This window comes from Panthera uncia, assembly GCF_023721935.1.
Source record: "Panthera uncia isolate 11264 chromosome A1 unlocalized genomic scaffold, Puncia_PCG_1.0 HiC_scaffold_17, whole genome shotgun sequence".
Taxonomy (NCBI): domain Eukaryota; kingdom Metazoa; phylum Chordata; class Mammalia; order Carnivora; family Felidae; genus Panthera; species Panthera uncia.
The window spans coordinates 128,862,932-128,877,945 of record NW_026057577.1 but is presented as its reverse complement, the minus strand read 5'-3'; the positions used below and the strand labels follow the sequence as shown (position 1 = coordinate 128,877,945).

Genomic DNA, 15,014 nt, shown 5'->3' with positions numbered 1-15,014 from the left:
TTTTCCCTAGTGGATTATCTTTCCTGTAAAAACAAACAAAAAAATTACACAGTAAAACCTTGGATTGCAAGTAACTTGTTCTGCAAGATAAACAAGCGATGTCTTGCAATACGAGTCTTACAATGTCACATGATCACAACTGAACCAACGGTTCTTCTCTCTCTCTCTCTCACTGAGTGATTGTGGGTGTTCATCTCCCATGCTTGGATGCTTGGTCTCAGGCCACAGTGCTTTGCATAAATCAATGATTTTTCAGAAAGTTGAAAGGTGCCCACAACTGGCACTAGTATAGTTTTTGTCACTTCAAAGCACCTATGGACAGTCCTTTGCTTTTCCACACAAGAGTGACTTAGGAATGCTTTGCTTCATTCTAGGTCAGGCTGCCTGCAGATTCAGACCCTTGGCTCTGCTGCCTTATTGCCAGTTACATTACAGTATATGACAAGGGTTTATTAATGCTGTACTGTAGTCAACATCCATGCAAGCATATACAATGGCCCCCATGCAGAAAAAAGTTGCAAAGAAAGGTGGTAAGAAGATGATTATGGTGGAAGTTAAGAAGGAAATCATGAAGAAGTATGAACGAGGTATGTGAGTGGCCAAATTTGCAAGATTTTATAAGACGTCTTTGCATCTCATCTGCAGAGGAGGAAGAGAAAAAGGTGAGGATCCCTCACTTCAAATTAGATTAAGGAGATGTGTAAAATGTGGGAAACAGTGCAAAATTTTGTAGAAAAACACCACCTGAATTAGTCTAAAGCAGTGGGAGCAATGAATCTGTTTAACAATGCAATGTCACATTTCTGCAAAATCCTCAAAAGGAGGCAAAAGCAAGTGTCATTGGATAGGTTCCTTGTTAAAGTTGCAAGAAAAGAAAGATATTCCATTGAGACAATAGACAGCAGTGATTCCATTAGTGATAGTGAAAGTCGTCCTACACAATAACCCTCCTATCTCTTGTCTCCCTCACATTAGCCACGAAGGTTTTCAAAGTTAAATGCAGGTTAGTTTATTTTTATTTATATTTTGTATTTTTATTTATTATTTTATGTTACATTACAGTATTTTAATCATTTTCATATGAATATTTTTGGGTTGTGGAACAAATCATCTGAGTTTTCATTATTTCTTATGGATAAATTTGCTTTGATATACAAGTGCTTTGGATTACAAGCATGTTTCCAGAACCAATTATGCTCACAAACCAATAGATTTATATATATATATATGTATATATATATACACACATATATCTCTGTTTCTAGCCTCTATTTTGTTCCTTTGATTTATAGGTCATACCAATATTACATTGTCTCAATTCCTGTAGCTTTATAGTATATCTTAAAATAAAGCACTGTAAGTTCTCCAACTTTGTTGTTCACCTCAAAAATTATTTTGGCTGGGGGCACCTGGGTGGCTCAGTTGGTTGGGTGTCTGACTCTTGGGTTTTGGCTCAGGTTATGATCTCATGGTTGGTGGGATCAAGCCCTGCATCAGGCTCTGTGCTGACAGCACAGAGACTACTTGGGATTCTCTCTCTCCCTCTCTCTCTACCCCTCCCCCACTAGTGCATGCTCTCTTTCTCAAAATAAATAAGCATTTAGAAAGTTGTTTTGGTTGAAAAAGAAAAACAAAATGGTGTTATCACAATTTCAGATTTCAAGTTATACTACAAAGCAATAGTAAGTAAAACAGTATGGTACTGGAATAAAAATATACACATAGATCAATAGAAGAGCAGAAAACCCAGAAATAAACCCACATTATATGATTAATTACTCTGACAAAGGAAGAAAGATTATACAATGGGAAAAGAATCTCTTCAACAAATGGTGTTGGGAAAACTGGATAGTCACATTCAAAAGAATGAAACTGGACCACTTTCTTTCACCATACAGAAAAATAAACTAAAAATGGATTAAAGACCTAAATGTGAGATCTGAAACCACAAAAATACTTGAAGAGAGCAAAGGAAGTAATCTCTCTGACGGTAACCATAGCAACGTTTTTCTAGATATGTTTCCTGAGGCAAGGGATATAAAGGTAAAAATAAACTATTGGGAGTACATCAAAATTAAAAAGTTTCTGTACAGTGAAGGAAACAATCAACAAAACTAATGCAACCTAATGAATGTGAAAGGATATTTGCAAATGACATATCCAATAAAGGGTTAGTGTCCAAAATATATAAAGAACTGATATAACTCAATACCCCCAAAACAAATAATCCCATTAAAAATGGGCAGAAGATATCTTCCCCCACTCATGCTCTCTCTCTCCCTCTCTACCCCTCTCTGTCTCTGTCTCTCTCTCTCTCTCTCACACACACACACAAATAAACAAACATTAAAAAAAATTTTAATGGGCAGAAAACATGAACAGACATTTCTCCAAAGAAGACATACAGATGGCTACAGACATATGAAAAGTTGTTCAACATCACTCATCAGGGAAATGCAAATCAAAACTACAAGGAGTTACTACCTCACATGCGTCAAATTGGCTAAAATCAACAGCGTAAGAAACACCAAGTGTTGAGGAGAATGTGGAGAGAAAGAAATCTTCGTGCACTGTTGGTAGGAGTGCAACCTGGAGCAGGCAGTGTGGAAAACAGTACGGAGGTTCCTTAAAATTTAAAAATAGAACTACCCTATGACCCAGGAATCACTCTATTGGGTATTTACACCAAAAATACAAAAAACACTAACTCAAAGGGATACATGCACCCCTATGTTTGTTGCAGCATTTTTTTACAATAGTCAAGCTATAGAAACAGCCCAAGTGTCCATCATCAATTGATGAGTGGATAAAGAAGATGTGATACACACACACACACACACACACACACACACACACACTGGAATGTTATTTGGCCATGAAAAGGAATGAAATCTTGCCATTTGCAACATGGATAGAGCTAGAGAATATGATGCTAAGCAGAATAAGTTAGTCAGAGAAAGACAAATACCATATGATCTCACTCATATGTGGAATTTAAGAAACAAAACAAACAAGAAAGAAAAAAGAGAGAGAAAGCACACACACAAACACACACACACACACACACGAAACAAACTGATGATTACCTGAGGTTAGTTAGGTGGGAAGATTGGTGAAATAGGGGATGGGGATTCACGAGTACACTTCTCATGATGAAAAATCAATCATTCGATCAATCAAATGATAAAAAATATTTTGGCTATTTTAGGTCTCTGCCTTTCCATATAAATTTTACAATCAACTTGCACCCAAAACGTTCTGTTATGAAATTATATTGAACCAATATATCATTTTTGAGACAATGAACATTGTATCAATATTGTGTCTTCCTAACCACATACGTACACATAGATATTGTTTAATCTCTGTCAGCAATATTTTATACTTTCACTGTACCAGTCTTGCACATATTTTATCAAATATATCCTTAGATATTTAATCTTTTCTGATGTTACTATAAATGATCTGCTGTATTTTGTTATTTACTTAAAGGAAATATACAGACATATAATTTATTTCTGTATACGGACTCAGTAAGTTTATTCATGAGTTTTAGTGACTTTGTATATATCTCTTCAGATTTTCTCTATACACACTATTGTCATCTGCAAAGAGACAGTTTTACCTTTTCAATTTATATAAAAGCTCCTTCTTTTCTTTTTGCCATATTTCACTAAGACTTCTAGTTTAATGTTAAATGGAAATGATCAGAGCAGATATTCTTGTTTTATTCTCAATCTTATAGGGAGAGAATTCAAATTTTTACCAGTAAGTTGATGTTAGCTGCAGGTTATCTATAGATAATCTTTATAAATTGAGAAAATCCTTGCTCTTCTTAATTTATTGAGATATTTTATCTTAATAGCTTAATTTTGTTAAATGTTTTCTGTGAATCTAATAAGTTGTTTATTTTCCCTCCTTTATTTCATTTATATGGCAACTTGAATTAATTATTTTTTGATTGTTAAACCAATGTTATATTCCTGGAAAGAACACCAATTGGTCATGGTGCATTCCCAAATTGCTGGACTCAATTTGCTAATATTTTGTTAAGGACAAAATATCTGTCGTCATAAATGGTGCTTGTCTATATTTTTATTTTATCACAATGATTTTGATTAGTTTTCCTTTCAGGGTAATGTTGGCCTAATAAAGTGAGCTGGAAAGAATTTCTCCCTTTACAGTCTACTTTTAGAAAGGATTTTACATATGAGTGATATAATTTCTTCCTTAAGAATTTGATAGGATTATGCAATCATGTCATGGAGACCAGATGTGCGTGCGTGCGTGCATATGTGATGTGTGTGTGTGTGTGTGTGTGTATCTGTTTTATAACTATGAATTCAATTTCTTTAGTGTAAAGAGGGATAGGCTGATTTTCTCTATTTGAGTCAGATTCAGTAATATATATCTTTAAGTAAATCTGTTCATTTCATCTCAATTTTCAATTTATTGATCTAATCTTATTCATATTATTTTCTCACTATGTTTTAATATCTATATGATTTCTAGTTGTGTCCCCTCTTTCACATATGATATTTGTGATATGTATTTCTCTTTTTTCTTGATCTCTTTTGCTAGAATTTTATTGATTCTAGTAAATTTTTCAATCAACTAAAAAATTCACGGATTTGTTTCTGTTCTCAAATCTTTGATTTCTTATCTTATATTTTCTTCATTGATTTCTACGTATATAATTGCTATTTTCTTCTTTCTGCTTATGTGGGATAAAATTTACTTTATATCATTAATGTAGACTGTTATTATTTTAAAAAATAAGCATTTAAGTCTACTAATTTCACTCTAAGCCTTGCTTATCTCCTTCCCACTACCTTAAATATGTTGTGATTTATTTTTTTATTCACTTAGAAATATTTGAATATTTGAATGTGTCTCTCAAAGTAATGAGACATGTTTCATTATTCAGTATGCAATTAATATTGGGAATCTACTATTTATACTTAAAATGAACGTGCTTCCTGCCATTCTTAAATGTCATGTTCTAGAAAAAAGCAGTTAGGTCAAGTGTGATTGTGTTGTTCAGACCTTCTAATTCCTTATTGGTTTTCTCTCAAAATTTATTTTCAATTACTGAAAGTAGAGTGTTAAAATCTGCATTTATAATTGCGCTAAGGTGTTATCATCCCTCTCTCTTCTTCCCTGTTAGTTAGGATCAGGTTTGATCCTAGAAGAAAACATACCATATTAGTGTGGCTAAAAGAAAATATGAGCTTATCTCAAAAAATAAATGTGTTTTTTCGTTAATTTTTTTAATGTTATTCACTTCTGACAGAGAGAGAGACAGAGCGCGAGTGGGGGAGGGACAGAGAGAGAGGGAGACACAGAATCTGAAGCAGGCTCCAGGCTCTGACCAATCAACACAGAGCCTGATGTGGGGCTCGAACTCACAAACCATGAGATCATGACCTGAGCCAAAGTCAGATGCTTAACCAACTGAGCCACCCAGGCACCCCACAAAAAGTAAATCTGAAGTTGGGTGTCTTGGACATTATAGAAACTTGCTGATACATCTTCAGGTACTGCTCTCCTGCTCTAAAATCCTCAATTACGCCTGTTGCTTCAGAACAGTAGCTAGAGCAACAGCAATCACCACAGACCTTCTAGGCAGCAGAGTAGAAGAATAATGTCCTAATATAAAGATTTCCTGAAAGCCCTTCACATAAATCGTTCTGGTATTTCACTGTTGAGACATTAACACATAATCTCACTGGCCTGTAAAAGATGCTGGGAAATGTGATCTTTTATTCTGGACAACTGTGTGGGATAAAAATTTGGACTTTAGTGACTACAAAAGATGGGGGGTGATGGTTACTGATAAATGTCCAACAGCGATTGCTACAATTATTTGTCGATTTATTTTTTTCACTTTATTATATATATTGTTTCTCCTTCCATATTAGATAATGTGCTCCCTTGAAGGGAAACAATCAATATAATAAATAAGCAATACAAATTCCATGGCCTAGGCCGGAAACATTAACAGAACTATAAATATAACACCATTAAAATCTGGAGAAATTCAGAGAAGCTGACTGAAGTGGATATACTTTCAGCTGGGTATTAAAGAGTGGATTAAAACAAGAATTTCTTCATTTGGTATTATGAATTCATAGTTCAGAAACAGAGTGAAATCAAATCTAGATGAGACCATTGACCAGTTTTTATAAAGAAGTAGCATTTCTATCACAGGAAGTGAGTTGAGTTTGTAAATGTTTTATTTATTTTATGGTGATAACACGGTTGCACTAAATTTCATTCTATTAGAAACCTGAGTAGTTATATCTGTGGCCATGTTTTTAAATGTTACCAATATTTAGGAAAATGCAAATAAAGAAAAAATCACTTCTACGATAATACCTTTCAAAATTTCGTTAGGTGCCAGTAAGAGGTAGGTTCATGCTATGAAATAAGATCTAAGAGGAACTGAGGCCTGCAGGTTTCAGCACACGGTTTTAATGGCGCTGCTCCGTGAGTCTAGGTGCATCTATGGATGCAAGCATGCCTCTAATTCCATGTTTGATGGAAAGTTTATGGCAGTTGTTTCAGTAAAGCACTAAAATATCAGAAGATAATAAATCCAAAAATAAAAGAAATCCTCTGCATTCCACCCTGCTTTTTTAAATCCTGTGTTCTGTTCCTCTTTTGTCTTTCATCTGAGAAGCCCACAGAACAATGTCACTGGCAGTTAAAGCATGTTGACACTCTTGACATCCAATTTAGTTAATGCTAGGTCAGTCTGGGAGGTGCAGAAGCGCTGCTATGTATGCAGCAGAGAAGGCCATATGCGACTACTGAGGAAGAGCCTCTAATTCCCAGGATGCTTGTTAAACAATTCTCATGTCAGAATACCAGCAAGAGAGCTCTAACAACCAGTTGCACAATCCCATACATAGGTTAACGGATTGTTTTGCGAGTTAATATGTTCAAATACATTGCCTTTTTTCCGTGTCCCTCTGAAATGGATTCTTTCCATAGCTCATACGGTTACTTTAAGATTCCAAAAGATGATGAGAAGCGACTTTACACAGGGTTATTGGAATAACCATTACAGTCATTATTTTTAACACAGTACAGTATTTATTTAAGCTTTGTCTGTAGCACAGTTTAATTTAGCTGATGTCTGTCAACTTTCACAAGAACTGGCAAAGTGCATTTAGTTGTTGCATTAGCAAATCTAAACACACAAGGAGGCATGCTGCCAATGAAAATTAATTATACAACACAGCCAAATATTAATATTTGCGTATGCTGGTACACACTGGTGACTTCTTCGTTGTTTGTTGTTGTTGTTGTCTTTCTTTTTCTTTTTCTTTTGTTTTTACAAGTTATACCTTATTTATATACATTTCAACTTTTAGGTGAAGTCATGTATGTAGTTCAACATTTCATAATTACTATTAAATCAATAAGAAAATTATTTAATGCTAAAATCTTTTCATTCTTGAATATCATCAATGTTATAAATCTCTGCAAAATGACTTATTTCAAACTGTGGATACATCTTTAACATTTATGAACTTAAAAAGTTACTTTTAAATTTGAGTTCCATCAATATAACAGGCCGTCTACTAGGTATGGGAAAAGAACCACAAATACCTGAAGCAACTGATATTCCTTAGAGTTTTTGAGATTCAGAGGCATGTTCTGTCCTTTAAGGTGGTTTCCTCTTTATAAATGAAATGGGAGATATATTTCAGTCAAAGCTGGGTGACAATAAGGTGAAAAACACTAAAAAGATGTTTAAAGTTTGTTTTTTTTAATAAACTTTAACTTTAGAACAGTTCTTAATTTACAGAAAATTGCAAAATGTAGGAAAAGAAACTTTCCCATAGTGTTTAATATCTTTGATATGGTACATATTTTACAATTAGTAAACTAATATTGATACATTTTTTTAACTCAAACCCGTATTTGAGGCACATTTGCCCATTTTTTACCTAATGTCCTTTTTCTGTTTCATGATCCCACCAAGAATACCCTATCACATTTAGTTGTCATGTCTTTTTAGGTTCTTCTCGGCTGTGATAGTCTCCTACATTTTCTTTTTCTTTTTTTTTCCTTTGATAACCTTGACATTCGGGGGGGGGGGCAGTATTATTCAGGTAGAATGTCCCTCAACTGGGATTTGTCTGATATTTTAATGATCAGATTGATTAGGCCATAGTCTCTGGCTTTCAGTTGGATTTGGCCAATAAAGAACCCGAGTAGAAAATCAGAGAGGGATATGGTTATATTTTATATTTCCGTGACTCTCTCCATGTTTACATCTTGGGCTGACTGTATCCCTTGAACACAGCGCATAGCTCCACTGAGGGAGTCTCGATCTACAGTTCTCAAGTTCTTGTAGCCATTCCTCTCCTTGTCACTTCTGGGATTAAAAGTAATTGTATCTTTATTCTTCCTGTTCCTAGATTACTGTATTACCCCTCGCAATTTCTCCACCCCTCACACACACCTTTGTAAACAGTCCTTTTATTAAACATCCGTTGATTCATCCTAATGAAGCCATAACATCTTTTTCTACTGGAACCCCAATTGGTACATGATTGACTCAGATCTAACTTCTCTTGACACTAAGGCAGAACCAACTGCTTTAAAAATACATCTTTGTTGTACTCTAATACCTTATTGGAGAAATTATTTGTTGATAGGTATTGTTCTTCTTTAGCACCCTCGTTTCTTTGAAATCCTCCAAAATGTGACAAAGATTTATTTGCTTGTTTTTCCTTTACAACTGACTACAATTCCAAATAATTCCATTTTATTGCATTACTTCCTCATGCCTGCTTGCCACGAGAGAATTAGCTGCTGCCACGTCCATAGTCACGTGGCACGCTGCTGCCACGTCCGTAGGGAATAGCCACAGGTTGTTAGTTCATAACCCTCCCTTTGGGTCTCTGAGCTGTACCCTGTTTCCACCAAAAGCTTACGGGCGCCTCTGTCAGTTCCAGCTCAGCCCAGCCTTCCAGTCATCCTTCCGAAGCTACTGGACATGTGAGTGAAGACATTGTGTATCTTCCATTTGAGCCCCAATGCCAAGTGCATGTTCTCATGTGACGTCACATGGTGCAGAAGACTTAACTAGCCAAGCTCTACCCAAATGCCTGACCTAGGAAAGCATGCTAACTAATTTTTAAAGTTGCTGTTTAAAGCAGTTAGTGCTGGATAGTTAGTGCTGGGTAGTTTGCTATGCAGAAATAGGAAACCAAAGAAGAATCTAGTACTTAAAAGAGGGGTTTTCCCCAGATATCCTCAACATATGACATTTCTTTGGGGATGGAACAGAGGGCAGATGCTATGGGACTTAAGGGGGCTATTAGCAAAAGCTGGAAAAGCTTCCAGCTTTTGTCTGTAGCACAGTTTAATTTAGCTGATGTCTGTCAACTTTCACAAGAACTGGCAAAGTGCATTTAGTTGTTGCATTAGCAAATCTAAACACACAAGGAGGCATGCTGCCAATGAAAATTAATTATACAACACAGCCAAATATTAATATTTGCGTATGCTGGTACACACTGGTGACTTCTTCGTTGTTTGTTGTTGTTGTTGTTTTCTTTCTTTTTCTTTTTCCAGAAGAGTTGGTAAGGGTTTTAAAGACAATAAGGAAAATGTTATTGCAACCTGGAGAAAAGGAGACGTCTATTACATGGTGAAAGATTTGATGACACTGGACTTGTGGAAAACTAGAACAATGGACAGATGTTCTTTATACCATGTGTTCAAGAAAGCTTTTGACAGTGTATGTTTGCTGCAATAGGAGGCACACTGAAATCAATAACATTGTTTGCTGTGAAATTTTATTATAATAAGTATTTTATAATAAAGATACACACATGTGAATTAAAAAAAAACTGGGAATGCGTATCACGATGGTATTTTATTAGTCCAATAAGAATGTTTCACGGTTGGTTTATAGTTGATTTGGGCAACACTAAGCTTCTGTGACTTGAAACACCACTTTTACTGTATGTTAATCCTCACCTTCTCCTTTTAAATTATTTTCTAGTTAAGCACTTCTTTATGATACTTGGATGTACAAACTTACAACCACAGTTATCAGAGTTTTTAATTATGCATTAAATCTAAACATTGCATTCCTCTATTACTTATATGCAATTCTAGAGTTAGTGATTATGGATGTTAATTGTAATATAACTGTGGATTCTGGGTTGTAAGAATCACTGAAGATTTTTATACACTGGTTTAAAGTGCGTTTGGAGGCCAGCATCCCAGATGTGAGAAAAATAAATGTGCTTAAAATTGTATTAGCTCTTCTAATAGTGAGACAGTGTCTAAATCGATCTTAAAAATGTTCAATTTAGCTGAAGTCTTCTTTGTCAAGTAATCAATGTGTTTACTGAATGATAAAAGCGATGTCAAGAAGCTGGTGAGACTCAAAGTTATTTGGAAGATATAATGCGGGCCAGGGAAAATTCACCAACGTGAACTGTACCATCATTAGTCAGAACTGATGATATGCAAGAGAAAAACAGAACATCTGTTTGCATTTTTCCAAAGTAGAAGAGTGAGGTAAGTAGTTGACCTCATGAATAAACACTGAAAAAGAGTTCAGTAAAAATGGGCATGAACGACAGATGGTGTCCCCTCCATGGATGGCTTTGATTCTGATTTGAGGTTGTTTATCAAATTTTAGGAGCTGAATTAAAATACAGAAATCACTAAGAAATAACTGGTAGGTAATTATCTACTTAAATGTAGTTTGTTCTAGTCTTTGGCTCCTGCCTTTCATTTGCCATTTTTTACCCACAGGAAAATGTATAAGATATGGCTTAACTATGAGCTATTGCTCAGCAAAAGTAGATAAATTATGCGTCCCCCCTCCCCATTTTGTTATAGTGATCACATTAATCGTTATTAAAATTGTGAAAAATAGACATCAGGCAATGAAAAGAAGGAAGCCTTGAAGAAATGTCCTTGATGCTGAACAAGGCTTATACAAATTGCAACCTATTGAGTGCAGAATAAATGAGGTAATTACCATTCAGTTTTACAGATGGAAAAGCTGAGTCACCAGAAGGTTAAACCACTTGCCCAAGGTCACAGGAGAAGCTACTAGCATTATTACATAGTTCTCCTTATTCTCTTTTATTTCTTCTATTTTATCTGGTACAGCAAGAAGCATTAAAAGATATTCTCCAAACACACGGCAAGTTCATTCTTGCAATTTCATATTGACTCAAAGACAATGAAAACGAGTTTGGGGTTTTGTTTTGTTTTGCTTTGTTTTTTTTTTCCACATATATATTTTACTCTTTATTTCTTTTGTCCTTGTCACTGCAGAAATTGGTTTGTTCCCTTAATGTCACTAAGCCAGCCGAGACCAACTTGAATACAGTGGCGTTTTCTACATCAGGGTTTTGGAAAGTAAAAGTATATTTATGGAAACTGCAAGGTAAACAAAACTCTTTCTCTTCTGATGACTCATTTAAATAGAAACCACTTTGCATACATAAACTACAATATATATTTTTTCAAGTGGTTAGTATTTTGATTTATAAATTAGATTAACAGAAATATTAATGTAGTGTGGCAAACATGGGGTAAATAATTCTGCGATGCCCCTTAATTTCTTATGGAATATAAAATTGTGTTTTAACCTGATGTAAATGAAAGTTTCACACAATGTTGTGTTTATGGGTGCCATAGGAACCGGTCTGTTTTGTCCTATATGAGTTAACTTCATGAACAAGGATAAAATTATAGCTTTTAAGTAGTTGATTCCATCTTTCTATCCCTAGATAGCCTCATACATAGATATTTTCTTCTTCCTCACATGGTTGTTTACTCCCCAAAATTTCAAAATTTACCTTCTTCCTACATTCTCCATAACTATATATGTAACTGTAAATAAGTTCCATTCTGTGAATGTTGTAAAACATGTTCATAGGTATTAAATTCACACATACACACATACTACACACACACACACACACACACATACACACTCCAATTTGTCACTCCTGTCTTTCTCAAGGGCAAATAGTTTTGTCTCTATGGCATGTTGACACACACCCAGAGAGTCTAGTCATGTATGTCAAAGGCACAGAGTATTTTTATAATAACAGTTGTATTTAATGAATAAAAAAAAAACAACCAGATTTATGGGCAAGCAGGATAATTCCACTAACAACATTCAGGCTTATTGTAAAATCCTGGTCAATAGTCAGGACTATACTATAAGTGTCAGTAGAATTGCCCTAAGACAGTAATTTGTAACTGAAGGTAACTTTTTGGTTCCTTATCTTAAAACAAAAGCTGTTTCTCCCTCATTTCTTGAAATATCCTTTTTCTCCCCTTAGCCCCGTTTTATCCTGGTTTGCTTTCTATCTATCAATTCCCATTTGGTTATTTTATTTTCTTTTTTCCTGTGAAGTTGTTGTCGTTGTTTGTTTTTCCCATTTGCTTTTCTTCTGATTAGGGGACCTTAAATATCAGGCTCAGTCTTTTGTCTTCTTTGTCTTCTTTCTGTATACAATTTCCACAAACAAGACTACCAAAGATTTTCTGATACTCTTACATCTTTAGCTCCAGCCAAGTTGATTTCATAACACTTCTTAGACATTTTATAGGTGCCTCAAACTCAAAACAGCAGTGACTGAACTCAATACCTGTGAAAGAAATATTTTACTTTTCCTGTGCAATTTATCTGAGAGAATGGTGTCTGTCACACTCAAATTAGTCAGCTTTCATCAGATTTTGCTACAAGAAAACAACCTCAAATTTGTTCAGTTGCCCAAACTAAAAACCTGGCTGTCATCACTGACCCTCTCCTCTCATATATAACTCATTCCGAAAATAAATGTAAGTATAAAAAAAAAAAAAAAGAAAGAAAGAAAGAAAAAGAAAGAGGCAGAGGATGACCAAGATCAGAAAGGTATTATTAGAGTGGCGCCTGGGGGGCTCAGCTGGTTAAGCGTCTGACTTCGGCTCAGGTCATGAACTCGCGGTTTGTGAGTTGGAGTCCCGTGTTGGGCTTTGTGCTGACAGCTCAGAACCTGGAGCCTACTTTGGATTCTTTATCTCCCTCTCTCTGTTCCTCCCCTGCTCATACTCTACCTCTCTCTCAAAAATAAATAAAGAATAAAAAAAATAATTAAGTAAAGAAAGGTATTATCAGAAAAGTTGGCTTTTTAGATGTGCACAAAACTGAATTGAATTGGGGTATGAAGAGATGGTAGGGAAGGGTCATTTTCATTTTCTTCTAGAAATTTCAACCATGTACACATAGGCAATTTATAGAATTATAGTATTTTCAGCACAAACAAGTATTAATATCATTCTTATAAAGTATAAAATTCTTCAATACAGATAAATCACTGATATTAACATATTTCCAACCTTCAATTTGTATTGAGAAAGTAAGACTTCATAATTAGCTCTTTCACTAAATCTGTAAGTCATCAGTAAATGTGACACTGGGAGAAAGGGGAAAGGTGGGAAGGAGATAGGAATGGATGAATAGTTAGACAAATATGCTCTGTAAGGTGTACTTGAAATCAATCACTATTAATCTTGTTCAGTTAGGTGAGCAATTGTTTAACTAGACTGCTTTTCTGAACTCACTACTTGCTTCAGCCATTTTTTCTATGTCTTTATTGATTGCCAATGTGGTTGTCATTTTGACTAATGCATTTATTTAAGGGCATCAAGTAATGATGATCTTGTTCCTTTGGCTTATGGAAAAGTGATGCCCCTCTGGATTTCAAGGAGGAGATACACAGGAGGAGATATATTTATTAAAAAAAAAAAAACAGATGCAAAATAGACAAGAACAAGGAAGGGGAAAATGGAAATGGAAAAAGTATGACAGGGCAGAAAATATGAAGCTTTTTTTCCATTTAAGATGTATCTATTGTCTTCTTGGTTTAATAACGAAGTAAGTTTAAATTATGTAATACTTGTATCATTTATTTAAATTCTATCACCTTAGTAAATATATTCACAGTTCTAACTGGATGATTTAGAAAGGGAGAAGGGGTGGATAAAATACAAATTATATACCTGGGTCACTCTTGGGCCGCTTTCTGGAGGCTTTCTGCCTCCCATTGCGTGCTTCATCACCACATCAGAGTGATTTTGGCACAATGCAAACTTGATTATCACTTTCCTGCATACATTGTTCAATGATATTCTCTACACTTTCTAACCTGGCGAAAAGACTTCTCAAAATCCTAACTAATCATATATCTTCACTTTGTTCCTATGCTTCAGCTTTTAAACATCATGCCTACAGCTTTTTCATGCCAACAGCCTACAATCAGGGCTCAGCTGAAGCCTTTCCTTGTGTCCAGTCTACTCCTCTGCCTGCTTTTGATTCTCTGCCAAAACGCATGTAATGGTGGCTGACAACCTTGCTGTGACAAGCTCTGAATAAATAGCCTTTGCTTCTCTCATTTGGTTGTACTTTATTTACTTCCACAAATATCAAGTTTTAAAGTCAGGATTTTGTGCCTGGTCTTCTAGGAATGATCTACTGGGTACTAAATGGGTCTTTAAGCTCAAATGGCTTAGAAAAGAAGGAAGACCAATAGAATATGCATGCATAGGAGGACAAAGGCTGGCTTGTGTCCTGAGCTATAGCTTTTACAAAATACCGTGAAGGCCATCCTGATTCCTTAGATGTCACACTGATGAAATAAGGAGACTGGGCTACACAATCTGTCCTGCCTCAAGATCCAAAATTCTCATCTCAATGACCAGATTTTGTAGAAAATAAAGAACCAGATTATATTTGAGGAGAAGAATCTGCCTGCTGGAGAATGGAGAGGAAATATCTTTTACAAGTCCTACAGCAATTATCTCTAAGGAGTGCTTTCTTGACATCTACTAAGAAGACATATTCTTATTGGCCTATTAGTGTTCTCTCAGATAATGATAATACTAATAATGATGATGAGAAATATGTTAGAGTACGTCTAATTACCTCAGATTTTCTATGATAGAGGGAAACTATTATCACTGTGTCCATTCCA

At 35.2% G+C, this 15,014-nt stretch overlaps 1 long non-coding RNA gene across 1 annotated transcript in view; it reads left to right on the top strand.

The window, feature by feature from the left end:
• The window catches only part of LOC125934688 (uncharacterized), a 30,869-nt gene extending 16,434 nt beyond the window's left edge, over positions 1-14,435 (top strand). The window contains exons 3-6 of the long non-coding RNA XR_007461492.1: positions 375-662; positions 10,344-10,551; positions 11,323-11,434; positions 14,254-14,435. This is a non-coding gene — a long non-coding RNA (uncharacterized LOC125934688). The remainder of the gene's footprint in view (positions 1-374; positions 663-10,343; positions 10,552-11,322; positions 11,435-14,253) is intronic.
• The last annotated feature ends 579 nt before the right edge of the window (positions 14,436-15,014 follow it).